The sequence below is a fragment of the Trachymyrmex septentrionalis genome, unplaced genomic scaffold (genome assembly GCF_001594115.1).
Source record: "Trachymyrmex septentrionalis isolate Tsep2-gDNA-1 unplaced genomic scaffold, Tsep1.0 scaffold31, whole genome shotgun sequence".
NCBI classification, from domain to species: Eukaryota; Metazoa; Arthropoda; class Insecta; order Hymenoptera; family Formicidae; genus Trachymyrmex; species Trachymyrmex septentrionalis.
The window spans coordinates 314819-330770 of NW_017305474.1; the positions used below are offsets into that span (position 1 = coordinate 314819).

General features: G+C 33.8%; 1 protein-coding gene across 1 annotated transcript in view; it reads right to left on the reverse strand.

Moving 5' to 3' along the window:
* The window catches only part of LOC108749657 (peptidyl-prolyl cis-trans isomerase CYP95-like), a 34612-nt gene extending 20350 nt beyond the window's left edge, over positions 1-14262 (reverse strand). Inside the window, exon 1 of the mRNA XM_018488480.1 lies at positions 14236-14262. The gene's annotated coding sequence lies outside the window, so the exon portion shown is untranslated. The remainder of the gene's footprint in view (positions 1-14235) is intronic.
* Positions 14263-15952: the final 1690 nt, after the last annotated feature.

Here is a 15952-nt window from a genome sequence, read left to right on the forward strand (position 1 = left end):
TATATAAAGAATTAATGTGTTTATATTATTAAACTATTAAATAAAGTATTTTTGAATACATAGAAATATTATTTCAAGCAGAATGGATTTATGACTTGAGCTACTGTAATTATAAACACTGTCTCTTCAATGCACATATTGCACATATGCATTCCGCAATAGACAATTAAATGCCCAACGGATTTCCGAGTACATTCATTATACATCTACACAATATGAACAGTTTCTACTAGGAAGATGACCCAGATAAGTACAGTTCGAGGTTCGGTGCGTTATATACTGGTCCACCTAATTCCCCGACCCATAACTGCGACGTGCATTTTGATGCGCCGATGGGAGCATGTCTCATCGCACGTAACACCTCTTCTATATAGGCTGTGCATATATTATCGATTCGCGTAGGTTTAAAACGGTTCTGACAGCGAATTAATTTACGACCGGGTATTGTACGTCGCGAAAGTAAGCAATACAGAAAAGCTTTCACACGAGCTCGGTAACACGTGGAAAAATATATTTCGCAATCCATTCTGAACGAAAGGAGGACAATAATTGAAATTATATATATTTTGATTAAAATGCGTGATACCGGTTTATATGATTATTTATTGAAAAACTCTATATACAATTAAATAATAACTAGGAAATTAAACATCTGTTTACATCTCATATTACGTAATTAAACATAAAATATGAAAGCACAGATATGAAGAGGATACAATGCATTTATAAAATATAATGATCGACAACGCGGATGAATTATTGTGATATCGTTAATTGTTTTGTTAGGCGCAATCGACATGATGAATAAAACTCGTTCGTATTTTATACGATAGTGAATATTTGGTTTGATGGAGTCGATAAAGGTTTTATTGAGCAATTTTTATTGACGGAAAATAATTTTTTTGTCAGAAATAAAACGGAAAATGATGCGCTTTTTGAACCTGAAAGCCGAAATAATTTAAATCAATTTAAAATAATTGATTTAATTACAAGAATATCATCCATGTATTTCTCATGTAAATTGGACAAAGATATACGATTTTTTTTTCTTATTACATTACGCCATTTTCTCATTCATCTTTCATGAATTATCCTTCCATGCAAATGAATCCTTATGGAAATTTTCATATTGACGTAATTTGTATTTTCGGAATAAATCTGCAGCGTGTAATTATCGAGTATTATTACCACAGCTTTAGAGATTATTGTAGTAATTACAAAAGTGCATATAAGAAAGAAATCGAAAAATAATCAGCGTTATTAGAGAGAGGCTGTATTTGCTATATATACAATATATACAAGATAATTTTTCAGTAACACGTAAAAAAATGTTTAAAACATAAAAAACTTGGCAACTACTAAAAAAAATATAAGATCTACATATAATCATATCGTATTAAGATATTTTAAGCTCTAGCAACATCAAATTTTTGTGTTATAATTTTTTCATGTATTACAAAGCATTTTATGATATTATTTCTTTTTTAAAAAAAATAAAAATGCTACCACTTAGAATAAAAAATTAGTTGTGTGAAATTTTGTGAAAAATGTCCAACTTAAATCTGTAAATCTGTGCTCATTAATTAAAACAACGAGTGGCGTGAAATCTAGTCATTATGAAAAACTTTCCGACGTAGACGCAAGATGGCACGTAATTTCGTTGATACTTCTTTTTATTCCTTATTGTTATTCCAAACAAAAGCACAAAAGAAGACTTTTGGAAGAAAGTTCCGAAAACTTTGCAATGAAATCTGCCGCGAAAACTTTCAGATCGCACATACGATGTTACGACATTACTTGTTTGCCAACACATTTTCATCTACTGATTGAGTAAGTATGATCTTGATTTTGATATATGTATTATGTTTTCAAAACGTACAAAATTTCATATATAATATATTTGTAATATCTCATATAAATAAAGATAAAGCTTCGCAGATATAAATCTATCACGATAAAAATTTTAACCAAACGCTCTTTCAATATCGAATAACATCGGAAATCAGCTGCGAATATAATCATAAGGCGACAGACAATATAATTTTAAAGCAAAGCTTTTATATTTTAGTGACCTCACAACTATTGACTTCATTACAATCTTTTGCAAACTCGACACGTTTGCTCAACTTATGGCGCCGCTCGATGAGGCGCATTGAAAATATTTCGCTGACATTTAACAGTTATGACGTGCGCTCTTTATTTTTTCGCCCACGTGAAAGTCTTTCTACGTTAAGTCAACTTCGATACTTGTATATTGTCTCTAGATTATCTACGTCATTTTTATCTGCATCGGCATCTTCTTTAGCAATCTTACGGTTGAGTCACGACAAGTTTCAGGGATAATAAACTAATTAATGTGTTATATTGATATTGATTGAGTAACACGAGTTCTAATTAATAATATTCGATGGTGCGCAATATGCCGTTGCAAGTACGACGACATTTTGCGATTACACGTGTCACACTCAAATTAATTACCAGCTTAAATATAACGTTGCTTTAATGGACCACAAAATGAACAGATCTCTCAACTACTAAGACCACTAACTATCCAATAACAGAATTAGAAGCTTAATTATTTCTGCTTTACAATATCAAATAATGTAAGGTGATTTTTTATTTAACAAGTTGATACTGTGCTATTCAAATTTGTACAGAAATTAATTAAACCAGTATCACTTTTTACGACATATATTTTATATTAAATAAATATTTTTTAAAAAGACCCGTTCATAATAAATTTAAAATAATAACCACGATACAATAACGTAACAATGATACGGCAATTTTATAATTATATCCAATGTTCAGAGTAATTAACTATTTAAATACAGTACTATGTTAATTGACTACAAAATAAACCGTCAAAACGAGCATCAATAAATATTCTTATTTACTAAACATTACGAGCAATTAACTGAATTGTAACAGGAAATGCAACTGCGATGCTACATATAAAAATTACTAGCTTTTCATTCCGATGCAGATGAAAGTGTGGGAAAAACGTGTAAGACGCGAATACTTGTACTGCATCTCTTTAAGTTTTTAAAGGAATAGAGAAAAGTAAATAAATGTAAAAAAAATTAATTTAATAAACCGAAATTAAATTTAAATCTTAATACGTGTACATCGAAGATTAAATAACGTCGTTAGGAAAAAATTCTACTGCATGTGACGTTTTTTGATTAAAAATAAGAAAAAAAAAGAAAGTTCAGAAATTAGAATGTGCAAGAATAATGATGTCCGACATTGAACGTTTGAAGGATATCTATTAAATGCCCGCTATATTGGAATAACGAGAATGATAAAGTACTGAAAGTTAATTAATCGAGGCAAGCAGAGCGTAGTCAATTACTCGTTGCAATACTTCGATGGATCGACTCTTCGCCGTAGGCCATACCGTATATCACTCGACCGACAAGTCGTTTACGGCCATCTAGCACGAACGTTCGTATAGTTGCAAGCGACTATGTCTACTATATGGTGTTCGCTGTCTGAATTACGCGACGAAGATTAATTTCGCATGTCCAAGACGAACCGCGAAAGACGGTCTACCTAGATGCTGCACGCGCGTCCATTACGGCCTAATCTCTCAAAATGTAATTACATCGTACTGCCGTGTCTGAAAAGAGGTATGAATTATTGGATGGACAAGAAACGGCGCTAACGAAGATGGAACGCGACGCGAGTTCGTAATAGCGAGTGTTCTCTGATCTCTCCACGTATTTCTCTAGCGAGACTGAACTTCCGTATGCTGGTTCGAGTTCTTAAGCTGCTGAATGCATAATGTCGAGTGCGACAATTAGACTCCAAGGTGAAATGCATTCGATGCATATAGAAAAGCTATGTAGGAAGTCTGACGATGTTCACATCATTAGAAGCGAAATGTTAAGGATCAAAAGTTCAAATTGTGATATCTGTTACATACAGATATTATAATTTCATTTTTTTAAATTATTTTTCTCATTAAAGTATTTCGTATTGTTATTTGCAATCTATGTAGATTGCCATTATGATTTTGACTCCGAAACTGATTAAATATTCTTATTTCGAAGTTGTCTTTGTCGATCACTTACACCGATAATTAATTTTTGTCAGGCAGGTTGAGGGTCTATTGATCAAACAATGGCATGCAAATAAAATCGATGAGGAATAAGATAAAGTCAGAATATTTTTAGATAATAAAAAGATAGTAAAGTGTATTAGTAGACTGTTATGTAGTATACTTAAGATATTTTGTCATGGAAGAGTAACTAATTACAAAACATTACATTCTCATTATAAATCCTTTGACTTTACCAAGTAACCATTTATCAATCACTTTTGGGGCTTCCAGGTATCAGTACTTAAATGAAGGCAGTGTAATTAATCACGCGCACCACTCTATTAAATCTTCACGATATTCAAATATGTATAACGCGAAAACATTTATCACGCTTGATTGGCGCCACCGATAGTCACCACGAAAAATTAACTAAATGCTAATTGACGTACCATTAAGACAAATGATTCTGTCTAATGATAGTGAAGCGAGTTAAGTTCTCTGAAAGTTGAAGGGTAGAATCACCGTTAATATATTATATATACGGATCAACAAACGTTCTGATGCGCAGTGTTTTTTCCACCCTCGTGCATTCGTTCCTTTTCTCTTATCATTTTTCCCGCGGGCATCCAAGGAAACCCATTTGTCTTCTGTTGGGGCAAGTCGGCAAATGAAACAGACGAGCTTAACGATGTGGAATTTATGCCAATCCCGCGAAGTGCGGTGTCGTGTATACGCATACGACCGCAATTTATTTCAATTTTTTATCATCTACAAAATAATTCCGTGGGCATATATACCTATCCTGAAGGGTGGAACACGAATAAGAAAGTTTCTGGCGGTTTGAGAATAAACGAGAAATACGTATTGTACAATAATACCAGAAACTGCGAGTGGAAGAGGGAAAATTATATCGTAGCTCGTAAGTGGTGATGGTTCTCAAAGCCAACATTTACTTGTAGTTCTTCAGCAAACCAATTGTCAACGCTGATTATTTCGACAAAACCTAGAATTGCTTGTTACAAAGTCCTACGTGACCTCACTTATTTATTAAAATATTTAGACTCTACATTCAAATTTTGAAGGAATTGTAAATTAAATATGTGTGTTATGGAATAAATAAATAAGTATAGTATAAACTATTTTATTTCGTACAAAAAAATTGGGGAAACAACAGTATATCTAATAAAATATCCATTCGAATATATCAGAAAAGGTGACACAGTCAATAATTCTATTCAATTTTTTGATACCACGGTTTTTCTAGAGGAAAGAAAAGATACGAAATGAGTACAATAAAAATTCAAAGAGGACGCAAGAGAATAAAAGCGTGAGAGGATGAATACTCGATGATTTCGCTTTGTCGAGGGATTTTATTTGCGTATGTCGTATATGACAGCCTAAATACAAAAGCTATTTCTAGATAAAATTTTAACGCAAGCTCTCACGTTTAGAATTTTTGACAAAATTTAATAAAAAGTTTAAGGAAAAATTAAAATTAAATAGAAAATCAATCTAAGCGAAACTGTACGCGTTAATAATAATTTTTGTTTAAACAGTCTTCGTGTAACAAAACGAACATAACATAAATGTAAGGAGCGTCTTTTCTGTAATTTTTGTCATTGACATTTAAAGTGCTTTTCCATCCGAGTATAAAAGCACTTTACTCTAATTGCAATCAAGGATTATCCGTAAGAACGCCAATTTTTATATTTCAACCTTTTCTTGATGATATAACTTGTATGTTAAGTCAATATCATGTTTTTATTTTTTTGCCATTTTTATCAGAAAATCGTTCTAAAAATTCACATGTATATTTATATTATATAAACAATCGTGATTTTAGATATAGGTAAGACGTAAGAAATTGCTGGTGTTGCTTCGCTGAAAGCGAATCTCCTCGCTAAATACTCGTTTTTCTGAAATATTTATTTAGAATAGTGAAACGGAAGCCATGTGTCGTTATAAATGGATTCTAGGAAAAGGTCGAAACTTCTCGATAAATTTCTCATTTCTCAGAATTTTAACGTATTACCGTAAGTGCTCTGTAACAATAAAACTGAGTGATCCTGTTCTATTAAAGCACATAATAACAAAAAGTCGAGATACCCAACATTTTTCGCGCGCAGTACAGAATTCCGTAATATTTACATTTCGGGATAACAATCGTATTACGCTTTTGTCACAGGAATTTATTGTTTACTGACAATGACAGCGTAATGAGAGAACAAAAAGGAATGCAATTTCTACTGCACTAGAACATCGCTCGTATTTAAGATAGCAACGCTGAATCAGACAAAGTAGCCCTTATCATGAGAATTTCTTCCATTATCTCGCAAATGAGAAAACTACGTTGCTAACGAAATCAGAATCTCCACATCTAGAAACGCGTTATCTAAAAAAATCAATAACTACCGCCGTAAAAATAAAATTCTTTATAACTGTGCATTCAAAGCTAATGCGTAACAGCTTGTCGGAAATTCAACTGCAAAAATCGACGTCGTGTCAACGGAACTTTTTCGCTCAGCCTGTAGCAAAACGGCATGTCCGAAATAAAAAACGAAATTTCCAATGCCGCGGGAAAGGAAACAAAATGTGTAGAAATGCATTTCGCGAAAAATCTAGCAGCTTCGAGATATTCTGACTTTTTCGCGTACACGAAAAAATTTATTAACACACAATTACGCTAATGACTTGTGCATAGTACTAATGGGTTAAGCAAGATTTTCAGTAATGATGGACACATGCTCTCCACTAACGAACTACATCTAATCTAAATATACTTTTCTCGCAATGTAAACTGATATTGATCTTGGATATTAAAATAGGGAGAAAAATTTAATGAGAAAAAGATAAACTTTCTTAATCTCTTAATTTATAAACATTTATTAAGATTTATGTACATCCTTTTAAGAATAAATATAACAAAAAATATCTATAACAAGTTAAACTATTATAAGAAGTTGTCAATTAAAGAGTTAGTAGGAATTGATCATTCTTGAACTCTCCGATTCAAGAAAAAAACTTTGTAATATGATTTAAAAAATATCCATTTCTACAAGCTGGATTAAGTTCTGTGAACGATTAGGTTAGTAAATAAACTTAAAGTAAGTCCATCAGTTAACAGAAAAGATCCTCCGAGAACAGAATATCAAGCACTTCAACAAAGTAACCACTTATACATATAGCCAAAGAAACATCGCACTCCTTCCACGATTGATCCTTCCAGGAAAAAGCGTTTTATGGTACTTGTGGCAAAAAGAACTTGGTCAGAAGGTACAAAGTAGTCAGCCAAGAGCTCCTTTTATCTGTCCAAGTGCCATTCGCCTCTTTGTTTTGTTCTCCGGGGTCATCCATTGAACTATATCAATTATTTTCTATCGATCCATGAACCAAGATTCAGTGAGGACGACAAAATGGCAATCCATCAGAATTGTAGTCGCTACCGATTGCGATATTTCTAAGTCGGTGTTGTCCGAGCTATTGTATTATATATAAATGTTACCGCGTTTACCCTTACGACTGTGACGTTATCCTGATGAAGGAAACATAATTGAATAGACGAGATACCGAGGTCTGGCAAGAGCCAAGGCAAGATGTTGGCAAACACGATTATGTTGATGGTATTCATATTAAACGGGCAATGTAATGACATTAACGCCTGTTCCAGCAAGTTGTTTCTCGCCGAGTTGTATAATATGTACGGATCTCGGAGGTCCTGCCATTCAGGGATTACGTTCGGGGGTTACTCGTAAATTATTTGCAGTTGCATTTTGAATTAGATAATAATTATGAAGCATTCAATAATGACAAACGCTCGGTGCGTGAATGATAAATAGTATTTCAGAACAGGTATGAAGTTTTATTCGACAGATTAATCAACAGTAGATCGAAAGTTACGTTAGATACGATTTGTTACGTTAATCGAAAATCGTAAAAAAAAACGATTTTACTGAAATATTTAAAAATTTAACTAAATACACAGATTTGAAAAAAATTTTGAATTATTAAAATATTTGTATAGAACACTCAAGCTGAGCTTGTTGTCAGAATATCAAAACTTTTTGCAATAAAATTATTTGCAATAAAATCTATATCTAGCTACATTTTTAAACAATTCAGCAAAACTCTTCTTTCCGTATGTAAGTGTATTGAGAGAATATAAAATACATAGCGATCCACACAGCACAAATCATATGAGCAATATTACAACAACATAAATTCTTGAAAGGAATTTCTCTCAAATTTACGATGTTTGTGATATTGCAATAAAATTCCTATCTTGATATAATTTTATTTATGGTTCCACAAATAATACACATAAAAATGTCACGCTATCTTCTTACTCATTGTTACTTACAAAATTAAATGATATTGCGTAATTTTTATTTGTGGATTATACAATAATTATTCCAACATTCCAGCAATATTGCAGTAACGTTACAGCAATGTTGCTGCAAGCTTCTGTATGGGAATTAATAAACATTGTTACAAATATTCTGAAATTTAATTTCATGATATTACATGAAATGTAATGTATTTGTAACTGAAAAATATATTTGTATACATGTACATGAAATTTAATGTACTTTTGATAAAATTTGATGTGGATTTGCATGAAATTTAATGCACACACAAATTTATTACACGTTTCAGCTACTGTAACTTAGTTTTCAGTTTTATTACTTTTTCAGTTACTTTATAACACAAACTTCCATACATATTACTTAAATTTATTACGAAATGTCTAACAGTACTTCAGTAAATAGACGGTAATAGACTGATTTAATATGATGCAATCGTTAAGTGCTGAATTATAATGGAAAATGAAATCGCGAAGGAAGCTTTACGGTATGATAAAAATTTGTGATGTCTCTCCAAGCACAGCACGTTTAGTTTCATCGTATATTCCGACATAAAAATCGATGGTAAATTTCAATATGCAAATTCGCGAAGATGGCCACCCACGTATTGACGAGAGAAACGATGACAGATAAATTAAACGGAACAAAATGTTACCTCCTCTGAATATCGTGATCTTGTTATCATATTGATGCGTCCAAGCGTAATCAGCTGCCGTTAGTTTCTCCAAGGCACACCATTATATCCCATAAAGTTGGTTTATTCCCGTAGCAATTTGAAGAAACATTTCGAATTAAGCGCATCGCAAAATCTCCCTTGTGGGCCCTTGAAACCTATGTGACGGAATTACTCGAAAGAAAATGTGTAAACGGAAAGTTTCTTTCAAACTTACGATATCGTACTAAAATCCTTACAGAAACGAGGTTTTCGATCCTCGCATAATAATAATAATGAAAATGTTACGTTATCTTCTTACTATTATTGTGTTTACAAAGTAGACAAATTTAAATGCTATTTCATAATTTTCATTTGTGGATTATAATTATTAATCTTTACAGGACGGGAAAGTCATTATAGTGGCGCTGAAACAGTGTTATATTTTTAGCCAAAGAATACAATTAAATAACGAATTATGACAAATCTTACTCATGAAAAAACTGAGATTTAAAAAATAAATTTTTATCCTCTAAAGGTTAAAATTAATCAGAAGAGAGCTCTAATCATCTTGTATAATATAAATAATATCTATAAAAATGCTAGAAATATCTATAAATATGATTTAAAAAATAATATTTGCTCGCACGTGTCTCGAAATAAAATTCACCTAAAATAAATCAAGAATAAAATTTAATTGAAATACAGGATAAAGTTTTACGTGTCGCGTTTGAAATACCATCCTACTTGAAGGAATATGTGAATAAATGATCTAGTAGAGTGTGAGGAATTTTAATAGAACACATGAAAACGGATCTCTGCGCTCCGACTCGACTTGTATCACACATAGTCAAAGTACAATGTAACTTTCGATTGGATTCAATTAATGACGAGTGCCATCGTCCTCGGTGTGTGTCCGCAAGCTTTGTTACCAGTTAGCAATTAATTACTCGTTCCAGCAAAGGGAAATTTTGTCATAGCGAGCACTCAGTTAACTATAATAATTAACCTGACCATTAATCGGTACAATTGTTAATTGATGAACATTTTGCCAGTACTTTCGTATATTATCACGCACGTTTCCCATTTATGCAAATATAATATACACACGACAGAATCTCCGTAGAAATGCACAAAACACTAGATGTCGATAAAATCGCTACAAGAGAAATTTGAGTGCAAATATTCTCAACTGTTTGGATATTCTTGATACTCGTGGAGTTCTCCGGAAAATGTTATTCCATATATTATATTATATATATAATTCTATATAATTTATCGAGCCTCTCTTCCGTGCAATTATATTTTGAGAAATTCTGAATGAAATTATAGTTGAGTTTTTTCTGAAGAGGAAATCGATAGTTGATATAATTACAGAGATTAACATAAAACGTTTTAACGTTCTAAAGATTTAAAATTTAAGAGTAAAAATTCACAGATATTGCTTCAACAGTTAATTAAAACGTGCCAATTTTGTGAGCATATTTATTAAAAAGCTTCATCAATTATACAGAAATTCTGATATATACCAGTTACTCGTTAATTAGGACATTATGCGTAAATAATTAAAAAAAGATATAATGAAGATTGTGCCTAGAGTCATTTATTATGATATTAATGCAGCTATGTCGGTTTAATTATCAAGCTCGACTACTGTGACGGAGTTGACTCGGCGGACGGGACGGCACATTGGGAATTTTTAAATTTGATTCCTACGTCAGGCGACTGTGGCATATTTAGAGCCACGTTCACATTTTAAAGCAGAACAGCTTTGCTGCAGCATAAAAAGGAGAAGAAGAAAGAATGATTCTATGGTTCTTCTGTTTTTATTAGTTTTTACTATTTTCACAATTCATTTCACAGAGAATTGCAATGTCGTTATACGAAAAGTTTTCACTCCGGTAGATAATAGTGAAACAAAAAGGAAAAATGCCGGATTTAACAACTTGCAACAACCGCGACGAAAATGTTTCAAATGATGAGTGAACAATGTTTCGAACGCAATAAAAAAAATTCGAGCTCGATTATTGCAACGCAATATACTCATATAAAGGAATATGAAAGCCAACGCATTTCCTTAAATATGCAAATATGAAAGAGATATATCCTTTATTTAGAATTAACACACTGAGTATTCATATTTGAAAAGATTGAACATACATCGATAAATCGTAAATATTCGTATCCCGCTCTTTCGACATACGACATTTATATACGACATACGGCGATTTATTTCCGTGCGTCTTGCGCTCCGCAAAACGAGAGTTCGCTTAAAATACGAGCTCGAGCTGATTTACACGTATGTCCGCTTTTATCCCCTTGGGTATTAGTGTCACTCTTCTCTCTTTTCTCTTTTCTCTTTTCCCCTTTTCCTTTTCTTTTCTCGCTGATACGCGACAAATGCCCTCGCTTAATTCCGCCATTGGCAAAAGAGATCCGGCATGGCCAACGACGCGGTCTTACGACTTCAAACAGCGTAAGCAGGATCGATATGGCGCAACGAAAATAGAACTTAGCGCAAGGAGAGACATACAGGTGCGATGCGGGATGCACCCGTGGATGTAATAAACTCCAGTTGAAAAGTATTATCCTCTTCCCGCGCAATAACCATCTCCTGAGGCCGTAAAGGCGCTTTACGGGTTACCGAGAAATGTAAACTTGTGCATTATGCAGACATATTGTGCAGGCAAATCTCAGGGATCCAAAAGCGACGCGTCTTTAATCACGTACATAACGAAAAAATCTATCGGAACGTTCGATACAGTAACGACAAGTGGAAAAAAAATAGAAAGAAGAGACAATGAGTGAACGCAACGTTGATGCTCGTCATTTTAATGGCACGTTCGACGGCACCCACGATCGATTGTGGCAAAAATAGAGCGCGAAATTGATCGGTCCGTTTTTAACATCGTTTTTACATTAATGAAACTCTCAATTATATTAATGTCGCAATATCATGTAATTAAATCTGTTTACAAGGCTACGAATATATGATTAAGTTTCATTGTGTTAATTTGCTTTTGAAGACCTCAAAAGCTCCAAAAAAGAACTTTTATTGTATTTTTTGCACTTTCTTTCTCTTTCTCTTTTTATTTGCTCTCTTTCTTTTCTCTCATTTTCTCTTTTTACTTCGTCTTATTGTTGTTAATCCAAACTCTAGTCAGCGTGTGCGCAAACAATTCGGATTGCTCTACCATCCACTCCACCAACTTCATGGTAAATCTTGGGGCGTCGAATAATACATAAAGGCCGCAGTTATACGGTATGCGAGTGCTCGCGAATGAGTGCCATTCGTAAATATTAAAACGCGTACATACTATCGCCGAGAATTTATGATCCGAAACTTTGACAGAAGGAATATTTGCGAGCGCAAATGTTCGTTTTTCTACACAGAGTGTGCCATGCGCAAAATGTATGAGAGGGTGGAGAAGGAAGTTAATATCACAGGAGATTCTCGAGGGAACGAACAGCAACTGCCTTTAAAAAAGCAGTAAGCATATCAGTGAACGTAAAAAGCTTATTATCGTTGGCAGCTTTTAGTGTAATTCGTCATGGCGTACGGTCGTGCATTTGCGGCATTATGAACGTGTCAGAAGAGCTGAATACTAATGCGCAGAATCTCGGTTTATGTCTGTTTTTCTTCACGTCAACAAGTCGGAAAAGACGACGAGGATGATGACTAAGAAAAGCCTCGACTTTCTTTTCTTATGACGAAATGAATAAAATTGTACGTATTAGAATGTCATCACTGCTATGTAATCGTTATAGTTAAATAACATATATTCTCTATCCTGAGAAAAATAATCTGATTGGATTAAATAGTAATTATGGTGGAAAATAAACGATTCACAATTTTCTATTAAATCTACTAGAAGAGATCTTCGAATTGAGATAGCTAGAATTCTGATCAATAATTATTCTAGTAAAAATAAGAATTCTAGTAGATTTTACCAGAAATATTGCATTGATCAGAATTCTGATTAAATCTCAATTAAAATTCTAATAAATTTAATTTAAAAATTCTTTGTTCATTTCCAACAAAAGAAATTTTTTTTAGTGTATAAATGTTAAGCACTTTTCAGAAAATAACGTTTGAAAGTCTGCATACGATAGATTATCTTATCTTTTTACATGCAATATCCATCCATTAATTTTCGCTCCGCAATTTAAAACGTATTAATTCAGTTATTCGTTCCAATCATAAATTTCTAAAGGCTTTCGATGGTGAAATGAACGATTGCTATTCACGTTTTCGACTCTTATCATCGTATCACAACGTGCCACCGAATACAAAATCGAGCCACATTCTGCCTACAGAATGTTCAACTTGTTGACCCACTTAAGAGATTTGCTGTCGTACTTCGACACTGCAATTCACATTCGACAGTCCATTTCACTTCTCCGTTCGATCATGCGTCTCCATTCAAACATCCAGAATCGACAATCGCTTATTGGCCACGCAAATTTCCTCATTTATCGCGAAGTGAGAAGTCGACCTTTGGTTCAAACGAAACAAAATTACGTTGCCAAACAGGGTCAACGGCCAATCATTAGTTTACATAAACTTTATTGAAAAAAGATGCAAGAAAATGCAGATACTGAACTCTCTTGAATGAGCTTCTTAAAATTCTTCTACGTTTTCCGCCTAGAACTTAGCAACTGCCACCTTCGAAATACTAACACTTCTTTCGAAAGAACATTAAATATTTTTCTTTCTATGATTTGTATTACTTACATTGACATAATGCATTCTAATTGGGTATAAGACTTTAAAGATCATAAATTAAAAAATAAGTTAAATTATTAAGAAATAAAATACTGTTGAAAGACCCTGAGAATTGAACACAGGTTTTATCATTTATTTGAATTTAATCGAGAATTATTGTTACACTTAAAACCCTGGAAATTGTCGATTTGCATCAATACTGTCATCGTGAAAAAAATGAATTCAAAAATTGATCAAAGAACATCCATAACTGAAAGAAGACATAGAACGTGAAAATACAATGAACATATCAACCTGACGAGAAGCGACTTTCAATCATGATTGCAAAACCCAACAAGAGCTTTTTTCGTCCCAAGGAGTCTTTCACGGTTGTTATATAAGAAATTGCGCAGTCATAATCACGCCGTGATATCGCACGAGCTAGATCGAATAGAGGAACACGAGAACTCACCTCAAGCATGATGAAACTATCCGCTCGCATTCACATGCGATGCGCGACTTTACCACCGATACCGCTTCCTTCTGCTGCCGTCATTAAGCTCGGGGCGAGTCCCTCCGTGAAAGAGAAGAATTAAAACGTGCAAACCAAGCCGGAGAGAAAAGCTTGCGAAATGCGCTTCACGATGCATTCACCCGCGTTCTCGATCTTCGCAAGCCTTTTTACGCGAACGCGCCGCGCCACGCCGGTTGAATCGGCGCGCGACGATGCGCCGATCGTCGGGGGTTGTACTTCTCGTTATCGGCGGACGAGAATGAGAGATGTGCGCGGGGTGGCGTTGAGTGTTTCGCTCTGCGAAGGGCCAGCGAGCCGGCGCGCGACGCAACTTACCCCACTCGCGGCTCGAAGCTGACTGAACGCACCCTAAGCGAGAGGGTGCGGGTGGAGAATCCGACGTGGGGCGCAGATCGACGGCAACACGCGAGACCGCGATCTGTCGCGGATACGGGGTGCTCTCTTATTCCAATGGCTTCGGTTGGGTGTAGGAGACATCTATCTATTATAGATCTCACCTATTTGGATCCGTTGTGAAACGAGTTGTATAGAAGCAAGGCTCGAGTTTCTTTCGAAGATTTACGACAAAGTTGAGACCTTCTACAAGCGCAGTTTCGAACAGGGATCACGTTTGGATTTCTTTATTTTAACATTGAGCTGGAAAATGTTAGATATGCTTATACTTTTTTATCCGGAAGCGATCAGGAAAATACTGAAGACGGTTATTCTTCGAAGAATCTTTCTCGTAGAAACTTCATGCATTTTTTTAATAGTTACTGAACAGTTGGATTAACTTTTCTAGTACCTACATTATATTAACAGTTATATATACTTTTTGAATATTTATATACTCTCTCTCTTATATATATATACTATAGTCTAGTAATTGAGAAGTGAAACTACTTAGGAACCCAGTCTATAGATGTAACGCTCTGCAATTTCTGTGCACAAAAGATGTGCAAAATCTGAATCCATTTATTGAAAAAAAATGGAACAATAAACTACGACTAAACTAAGACTACGCAGCACTTTACTAATAATAATCTATATTAGTACTAGACAATAATTGGACAGGTGCCTATGCAAATTGCACTTTTTTTCCCCAAGAAAACAGTTAGATACTGAATAAAATTCTAGTTCTAAAATTCTAAGTTCTTGTTCATTTCCTATGCAAAATATTGTTACAACTAATGAGAATATAATAATACTAGATAATAATTAGATGTCTAAGAAATTGGATTTATTTCTACCTAATATTTCTAAGAAACTTTGAATAACGATGTGATCTTTGCGTCTATAATTTTTGAATAAAAATTATTTTTGACTTGGAAAATTATACAATGTCTTGTGTGTGCTCGTTAAAGTTGGAAAAGCCAGTTACTTCTCTTATTATAATCAGGAATCGTGTATAATGTTAAAGTCAATATCATGAGAATATCAGTTACTAAATACATTGCATTATCGTTGATATGCAAATCTCTCTGCATGAATAAACCAAGAGCAACACGAGCTATTGCTTTTATAATTATTGTACGTAGATAAATGCCTCGGTGTATAGGAACTGTAGCTGCAAACGATTAACGAGATATCGTTACATTAACAGTCACCTTGATGCTAAACACATTGCATGACATTTCCAGAAATCTATTATAATATTTCATTCTACAGAGCAATG